The sequence below is a fragment of the Pteropus vampyrus genome, unplaced genomic scaffold (genome assembly GCF_000151845.1).
Source record: "Pteropus vampyrus isolate Shadow unplaced genomic scaffold, Pvam_2.0 Scaffold41, whole genome shotgun sequence".
Taxonomy (NCBI): Eukaryota; Metazoa; Chordata; class Mammalia; order Chiroptera; family Pteropodidae; genus Pteropus; species Pteropus vampyrus.
The window spans coordinates 6342447-6351846 of NW_011888822.1; positions in this window are offsets into that span (position 1 = coordinate 6342447).

Sequence of the window (9400 nt, forward strand, 5' to 3'; positions counted from 1 at the left end):
GTATTTCACCTCTTCTTAGGCTGAGTAATATTCTATTGTATATAAAGAACTCATATGACTCAATAACAACAAAAAAACAAACAATCCAATCAAAAAGTGGGCAGAGGACCTGAACAGACACTTCTTCCTAAAGGACATACAAATGGCCGACAAATGTATGAAAAGATGCTCAACATCGCTAGCTATTATGCTGATGAAAACCACAATGAGATACCATCTCACACCTGTTAGAACAGCCATTATCAACAGAGGCCAAGACCTCAAAGGCAAGGGAAGTAAAAGCAAAAATAAATGAATGGGACTACATCAAACTAAAAACTTCTGCTCAGCAAAAGAAACCATCAACAAAGTAAAGACAATCATCCAAGTGGGAAAATATATTTGCAAGCAATGCCTCTGATAAGGGCCTAATATCCAAAATATACAAAGAACTCATATGACTCAATAATAACAAAAAAACAAACAATCCAATCAAAACATGGGCAGAGGACCTGAACAGACACTTCTCCCTAGAGGACATACAAATGGCCAAAAAATACATGAAAAGATGCTCAACATCGCTAGCTACTGGGGAAATGCAAATCAAAAGCACAATGAGATACCATCTCACGCCTGTTACAATAGCTATAATCAACAGCTCAAGTAATAACAAATGTTGGAGAGGATGTGGAGAAAAAAGAACACTCCTACACTGCTGGTGGGACGCAAATTGGTACAGCCACTATGGAAAACAGTATAGAGGTTCCTCAAAAAACTAAGAATTGATCTACCATATGATCCAGCAATCCCTCTACTGGGTATTTACCCCAAAGACTTGAATACTCATATCTGAAAAGATGTTTGCACACCAATGTTCATAGCAGCATTGTTCACGGTGGCCAGGACATGGAAGCAACTGAAGCGTCCTATAATAGATGATTGGCTAAAGAAGCTGTGGTACATATATACAATGGAAAAGTGCAAATATTTATACTGATAGTAAATGTGATTTTGGAGTAGTCCACAGATTCAGAATCATTTAGAAACAAAAGTGTTTCTAATCTTGAGAAAAACCTATACGAACTGGACAACACATTAAAGAACTTTCAGATGCTTTGCTATTACCTAAGAAAATAGCTATAAGGAAAATAAAAAGTCAAAGAAAAAGACCTAGAATGTCACAGTGATGCTTCAGCTGACCACCGTGTTGAACAATGTTAACTTAGATAAATATTCTTAGAATCACACAGACAAGAAAAGCCTTGGAGAAATTCAAACAGGCTGTTATTAACTGTCAGAAACAAGTTCCTAATTTAACTCATTACAACTTGGGATGGCCAACTGATTATGCCAAAACACTTGCAAATGGAGTTTAACAAATTTCCTCATATTACTCATAAAGCAAAGACAAATCAGCAGCAATATTAAATCAATACTGGTGGCCTAATTTTAGATGTAGATGCTAAGGATATTTTCTAAGCAAGTCTTCCAACCACACAATCCTGATAAAACAGTCAAGGTGGCTCATGGACAGGAACCAAGAGCCTTAGGGCCCTTTAAATACCTCCAAATGGACTTCATGCAAATACATTTTGTATTGAATTGGAACTATGTTCCATTTATTAAGCATTTAGTCTCAGAGTACATTGAAGTTTTTCATTACCAGAGAGCTATGTCCAATACCTGGGAGAGGGAAAGGTGGCTTGGTTTTGTTTTCCTACTGAGGAATTCCCATTTACCTCTCTAATGACGGTGGCACTTATTTTACTAGCATTGCTATTAAGTAGTACTTTCTCAGAGAAACTTCACTGTCCTTTTTATCTATAAGTCCTCAAGAACAGCAGAGAGAACTAATAGAGTTCTAAAACTCAATTAACAAAGCTCTCAGAAAATCTTGAACTCTTAGCATCCAAGCTACCATTAGCTTTTCAAATTTGTAAGATCAACTCTTTCTGAGACTCACACATTTTCTCCTTACTCTGTAAGGGTGACACTATCTTAAAAAGGACAAGTGGTTGAACCCCGTGGTCTTCCTGGGTCACCACCCCGCCTCTCGTCCATCCACTTCTTGGAGGAAGGGAGAGAGCTGCAACGGATCTCTCTGGCTTACCTCAACCCCACCTCCTTTACCCGCGACCCAGTGACGGATTGCGAGGTTTACACTACCCAGTATCCTTTTGCAATTTAATTGTTTTGGCATAAATCACCTTCCCACTGCTCCTCAATATATGCTCGCGGGCAGGCGGTATTGCCACTCTAAGAAAAATTTGTAGAGAGGATCCCCTGCTCCTGTATGCTCTACCCAGCCAGGAATCACTGTTACTAAGAAATGCCCGCTGCGATCCCCTTGACTCTGCCAAATATTACTTTTGGGAAAAAGCCCCCTGCCCGACTGTTGACCACGCTCAGACTATTCCAGGTGCGTTGGCAGCGGCCAAATAGTTGTTCGAAAGAGGCAAATGCGAGGCCGCGCTCGGCAGCCCCAGGAGCGTCTGCTACAGCGGCCAGGCGAGGATGGGAGTTACCGAGGAAATCTAATGCATCCCCCTCTTTCCTCCAAAGGAAGTACCACAAAGGAGGGAAGTTCGCGCTCAGATAAATACTGGATTCCGATCACCTGTTCCTTCAAGAAAGTGCGCTTGTCCTGGGCAGGTCCGGGGCGCGCATCTGAAGGGGTGGTGCTGCGCAGCCGGGAGCGCTAATGCTCGTCGTCTCCACCTGCTGGTAATGTGGTCCATATTTTTAGGAGTGAATTAAAGTCTGCGATGGCGTTTTAAAATATCAACAAATATAATTTAAAAAGTCTTAAAAGAATGACTGAAGGGCAGGCAAAAAGCATTGAGAATTTACAATAATTTGATGACAAAAGAAACCTTTATTGATCTGGACATAAAATAACTCAGTAATTTTTACATGAAAGACCTAAATCCTAATTTATTCCTTTGGCACATTACTTATATAATAAATTGTAGTAAAGGATCTATTTATATAGGATCTATTGATATTGATATGTATTTATTTGTATGAATTTAGGCATGCATAGATATACAAACATATAATGCATAGATATACAAACATATGATAGTAATAATTTAAAATTCCTGACTATAGCCTTAAAATATAATTATCTTATACATAGACCTGTATATGTCTACAATCGTTATATCCCGTATAATCAACATATATTAGTTAGTATGTTTAATTACAGTAATCAATCCTTTCTCTTTTTCTCTAGTCATAAAACATACTCAAAGGAAAGAAAGTTTAAAGCTATCTAGATTTTTAAAAACACTTACCTCTTGTTATTTTATTTTTGAAAAGGCAAAAAAGAAAATATTCTAACCCTGACCATTGACTCTACAGCTCCTGTGCCTATGTACGCATTGAACTTGTCGATACCATTTGAGTGAAAGACCCCAAAGAACATGAATAAATTTGGCTTACTATTGGAGAATGCACACCACTGGGAACCATAGGGTGTCTCAGTAAGAGGGTATTAAAACTACCTATTATAGAATTGGGTCTTTTGTTGGATGATTTGGGGAAGTCTAAGGAAGTGAGGGTTTGTTCTAATTTGGGTGTTGTTAGAGAGTGGGGGCAATTCCATGATTGGGTGCTATATAGATACATAAACACATAATTAGATAATAATCTAAAGTTTTTAACTACAGCTTTAAAATATACTTTGTAAGTATATGCAACAACATATATTGAATTTATTATGTAAACAAATTGCAATAACTTTTTTAAATAAACAGAAAATCAAGTAGAAGTTCTCGCTGTAATTCTTGTACCCAGTATAATCAACTGTCTACATTAATTATTATCTTTAATTGAAGTAGTCTTTTCTTTCTTTTTCTGTAGACATAAGTGACACCTAGAGGACAGAAAGTTAAAAACTGTCTAGGTAATTTTTTAAGAGCATTATCTCATATTAATCAAAAAATTCGAGGCGGCAAATACAAACATATGTATTACAATACAAATTTGTATATTTTAATTCACCAATATTTTAAGAAATAAGAGGTTAATTAAAATTATGGTTTATAAGCATGTTTCATATCTTTTTTTCTTTACGTAAGATATATTTTGCTGTCCTTATGTTTACCTCAGTTTACTCTAAGGAGCAGTAAGGACTTTCCTGTGAAAGATGTCTGAGGATGGTTTGCATAAATATGAATTGTTTTCAATATTACTTCTTGTTTACCTGAATGGAGTCATTTGTAAGATTTACATGAGGAAAAAATTCAGAAACGCACTTCATCACAATTGCTCTTTCTTCTTATGAGTTAGAACAAGGCAAGGTTAATATAAGCCATATATGTGAAAATAAGCTCATATTTACACAATGTTCTCAACAGTAACTTATTAGGAGTTAAAGCAAATATAGTTGAAAATTGTACATATGTTCCCAGACAAACAGTAAAGAATAAATCAAGCTCAGAATCAGGCATTTGTCTCAAGAAATTTCTTAATAACTGTTAGAATTAGTGGGATTGAGCCCATGTTTAATCAGAGGCAAACCAATGAGAAAAAGATATTTTTCTCTACTGCACTTTCTTACTTTGAAGTAGAGCATATTAATACAAATCAAAGCAGCATATTTGAAAACACATGATACAAATTTAAGCAAGTGCAGAATTATACATTCTTCTCAAAAATGCATTCATATTGTGAGTTACAAGGATACCACTAGAGTATAAGTGTACGAGATTTTATGTTCAAACTCAACTTGGTGATGGCACGGCTCACTTCAAGGCCAAGGTCATGATAGGAGTCAGCTTCAGTATCAGGCTCTGGTCAGGGTCAGGTATTTCATGATGTTAGTGCTAGGCTCAGGATAAAGGAAGTATTTAGGTCAGGGTCAGGGTAGAACCAAATTTTGTGTCATGGAGAGGGTTATAGACAGGCTGAGGATAAGGGTGAGGGTAAATGTCATTGTGAGAGTTAGCTTTGGGGTCACAGTAAGGGTCAGGATCAAGGTCAAAGTGTGAGTCAGGGTCAAAACAAGGGTTATGGTCAGTGAAGACTTTATTGTTAAAGTGAGAGTCAAGGGGCCATCAGGTACAGTGTCAAGGTTAGTGTTAGAGTGGAGGTAGAGGTCAGAGTCAGGATGAGAATGGGTGTACACTTATGGTCAGTGTTAGAGTAATAAGGCCAGGTTGAGAATCAAGGTTACTTTTAGAGTCATTGCGAGAGTCAGGGTCAGAGTGAGGGCCAAATAAGGGTCAAATTATGGATGAGGCTTATTGTCAGTTTCAGAAGCAGGGTTAGGGTTAAGATCAAGGAAAGGTGAGAATATGGGGTCATTGTTTAGGGGATAGAGTGAGGGTCAGAGTTGGGGTGAGGGTCAAGTTTGCTATCAGTATGAGGTAAGAGTCAAGGCATGATCAGGGTCAGGGTCAGTCAGGGAACTGGTCAGGGTTAGGATATATATCAAGTAAGGTACAAGGAGTGGGGAGGTCAGAGATGGTATCAGGGTCAGAGTCAGATTGAGGATAAGGGTCATGAAGAGGATGAAGATGAGGGTCAGGATCAGGGTGAGGGTCTGATGCATGACTGTGGTCAGGGTGAAGGTCAGATCATAAGTTAAGGGTCACATTGAGGATCAGTGTCAAGTCAGCTTAGGGCCATAATCAGGGTGATGATCAAGTTCAAATGGGGCAAAGAAAGAATCACAGTCAGAGAGAAGATCAGAATCAAAATGAGTATAAGGTCAGAGTGAGGAGAGAGTCAAGGTAAGGTAAGTTTCAAAATGTCCCATTGTGAAAGTAAGGGTGTTAGAGTCATAATGAAGGTGATGTTCAAGTTCAGCTTCAGGGTTAGCAACACAGCAAAAATGAGAGTCACGATCAGGGTGAAGGTCAGGGGCAAGGAATAGGACAAGTAAATGGCGAAGCTGAGAGTGAGAGTTAGAGTCAAATGCAGGGTCAGGACATTGTGAGAGTCAAAATAAAATTGATGGTGTAGGTAATAGTCAATGTTAGGGCAATGGTAAGGAATAGGGTCCGGATAAAGGTGAGAGTCAGGTGAATTTTAAGGCCACGTGCAAGGTCAGGATGAATGTACTAATAAAGTTCTAGGTTAGGGTCAAGGTCATGGAAATGCTGAAGGCCACTGTGAAGGTCGGATGCACAGTGTCAGTCAGATTCAGGGTGAAGGTCAGTGTCAGGTCAATGTGAAGGTAAGTATCAGAAACATAGTGAATAATAAGGTCAAGGTGAGGGTGAGAATATCAGGGTTAACTCATGGTGAAGTTCAGGGTCAGATCGGCATCAAGCTGAGTGTTATAATGAGAGTTAGGGTCGTTGTGAGTGTAAGGGTCAGTGTAGGGTCAGGATAAGTCTTAGGGTCACTTTCAGTGTCCAATCAACATCAGACTGAGAGACAAAATCAATATCAAGGGAGACTCAGTGTAAGGATTAGGATTATGTTAGGTTAAGGGTAAGAGTGAGGGTTGGAATCATTGTCAGAGTGACAGAATTGTCAATATGCAGGTAGGTTTCAAACTTAGATGAGGGACAGAGTCAGATGCAGGGTGAAGTTATATGTCCGGGTGAAGGAAAGGGTAGGAGGGGCCAGAGTCAGGGTTACATCAATATCATGTTGTCAATATCATGGTCAGAAATATGGTCAGTGTGAGGCTGAAGATTAGGGTCAGGGTCAAGTGCAGATGAGGAGGAGATTCTGAGTCAATGTACATGTGAGGTTAAGGGTCAAAGTTATAGAAATGGTGAGTTTCAGAGTGAAGTTCAGGGAGAATATAAGGGTCAGATTCAGGGTGGAGTTTAGGTCAGAGTCACAATAAAGGTCAAGATCAGGTAACAGTCAAGGATAGAATTAGGTTCAGAGAAGCAGTAATTGTTAGCATTGGGATAAAGATGAATATATACTTCAGAGAAAGTATCATCTTGATAGTCAGAGTCAGGGTCAAGGTCAGAATCAGTGTCATGATGAAAAAGTAAGGATCAGGGCCAAGTAAGGTTCAGGTTCAAGTTCAGGATCAGGGTCAGCATGAGGGTAGTATCTGTATCAGAGTCAGCTTCAGAATAAGGGTTAAGATAAGGACGTTTTTAGGATAAGGTGAAAATCAGGATTTCAGTCAGCTTAATCCTTAAATCTGACCTGACACTCAGCCTAAATTTGAGTCTGAACCTCACCATGTCTATGCTACAACTCTGACCCTAATTGTAACTCTTATCCTCATTAAGATACTGCAATTCACATTGACCCTCATCCTGACCTTGACCCTTAGACTCACTCTTACCCTCACTCTCACCCTAATCTAACCCTCATCCTGATACTAATTCTGACATGAACCTTACCCTAACCCTGCCCTAATCTTCATTCTCACCCCAGTTCTGACACTCAACCTCAACATGACCCTTGACCCTGAATGACCTTCACCTGACATTGACTATGACCCTTACTCAGACTCTAACATTCATGCCAATTGACTCTGATATTGAATTTGACCCTCCTATTCACATTTTTTCTGACCTATTACCCTATGCTTTACTCTCTCTCTACCATCACGTTCACTCTATGATGACCCTCATGCTCATTCTCACCATGACCCTGACTCTAAACATAACTGACATATATATTCACACTGCCTGTAAACCTACTCTGACCCTCAACTGACCCTGACATTAAGACTGAGTTAGACCCTGATCCTCAGAATCTGAATGTTAATCCTACTCCTACCCTAACCCTGACTCTGATCCTGACATACTGACTCTGTCCCTGATGCTCACACTTATCCTGACCCTTATTCTTAATCTCACACTGAGCCTGTTTATGAAATAGACCTACAACCCGACACTGAACCTGACCCTGATTCTAACCATGATTCTCTCTTTCCCTTGACATTGCTCTCACACTGACATGAACCTTGACTATCATCCTGATCCTGATCCTGAATCAGATTCCAAAACTGATCCTTCGCTGTCCCTGACCCTCATGTTCACCTTCTTAAAGAACCTGTCCCTCAAACTGACTCTGATGCCCTCCTGACACCATCTCTGATCTCCCACTCCTGAGAAGTTACCCTAAAACTGATCTTCAACCTGACCCTAACACTGCCCCTGATCTAGTCTGTGACCCAGATCAACACCTTGAACTTGACTCTAAAGTTGCCCTTAACCTTTACACTTCTCCCACTTTTACATTGTTCCTGAAACCTAGCTTCACCCTGTCTCAGAGCCTTCACCTAATACCCTGAAACCTTAAACTACCCTGACCCATACTAGGATCCTCACCTTACCCTTAACTTGATCTGACTCTCACCCTGAACCTTACTCTAAATCTGTTAGTTACCCTGACCTTCATCTGAATATGACCTTGATCCTCATTTCAAACTTTACAAGCACGTAGACTCTCACCCTGAACCAGACCTTTATCCTTCCCCTGATCTGACTCAAACCTGGCCTGCACCCAACACTCACCCTACCCTGCCAGTATTTTCCTTGTGTACTACTCTTGCACTGATCTGAATCCTAAACTTGACCCTGAACCTGACCTGACTCTAACTTTCATCCTGATGTTCAGCACGATGCTGACTCTTACTTTGATACTTAACCTGACACTGACCCTGACCATCAACCTGACCCTTTCTCTGAAATGTACACTCACTCTTATCTTGACACTGACCATTATTTATCTCTGAGTCTGACCTTGTTCATAGCTATCACCTGACCTTGACCCTCTCCTGAACTTTACCATCACCCTACCCTCACCATGTCTACAATCTTGATCTTTTTTTACTTTATTTTTTTTTTTAGTTTTTTAATTTTTATTATGATGACATTGGTTAATGAAATCCAGTAAATTTCAGGTGTACAATTCAATGGTAAGGCATATGTGTGTGTGTATGTATATGTATATATATATTGCATTGTGTGTTCACTGACCATAGTTAGATTTGTCACTACATATTTGACCCCTTTTGCCCATCGACCATGCTCCCTCCCTCTCCCCTCTGGTTCCCACTAATCTATTGTCCATGTCCATGAATCTCTGTTTGTCCTATTCATTTGTTGCTTTTAGGTTTATATCCTACAAATAAGTGAAATCATGTGGTTTTCAACTTTTTCTGTCTGGCTTATTTCACTTAGCATGATTATCCATGTTGTCGCAAATGGCATTATTTCATCTCTTCTTATGGCTGAGTAATATTTCATTGTGTATATGTACCACAGCTTCTTTATCCAATTATTTATTATAGGGCACTTTGGTTGCTTCCATATTCTGGCCACCGTGAATAATGCTGCTATGAATATCGGTGTGCAAATATCTTTTCAGATATGGGTTTTCAAGTCTTTGGGGTAAATATCCAGTAGAATTTTGAGGAACCTCCATACTGTTTTTCATAGTGGCTGTACCAATTTGAAGTCTTACCAGCAGCGTATGAGGGTTCCTT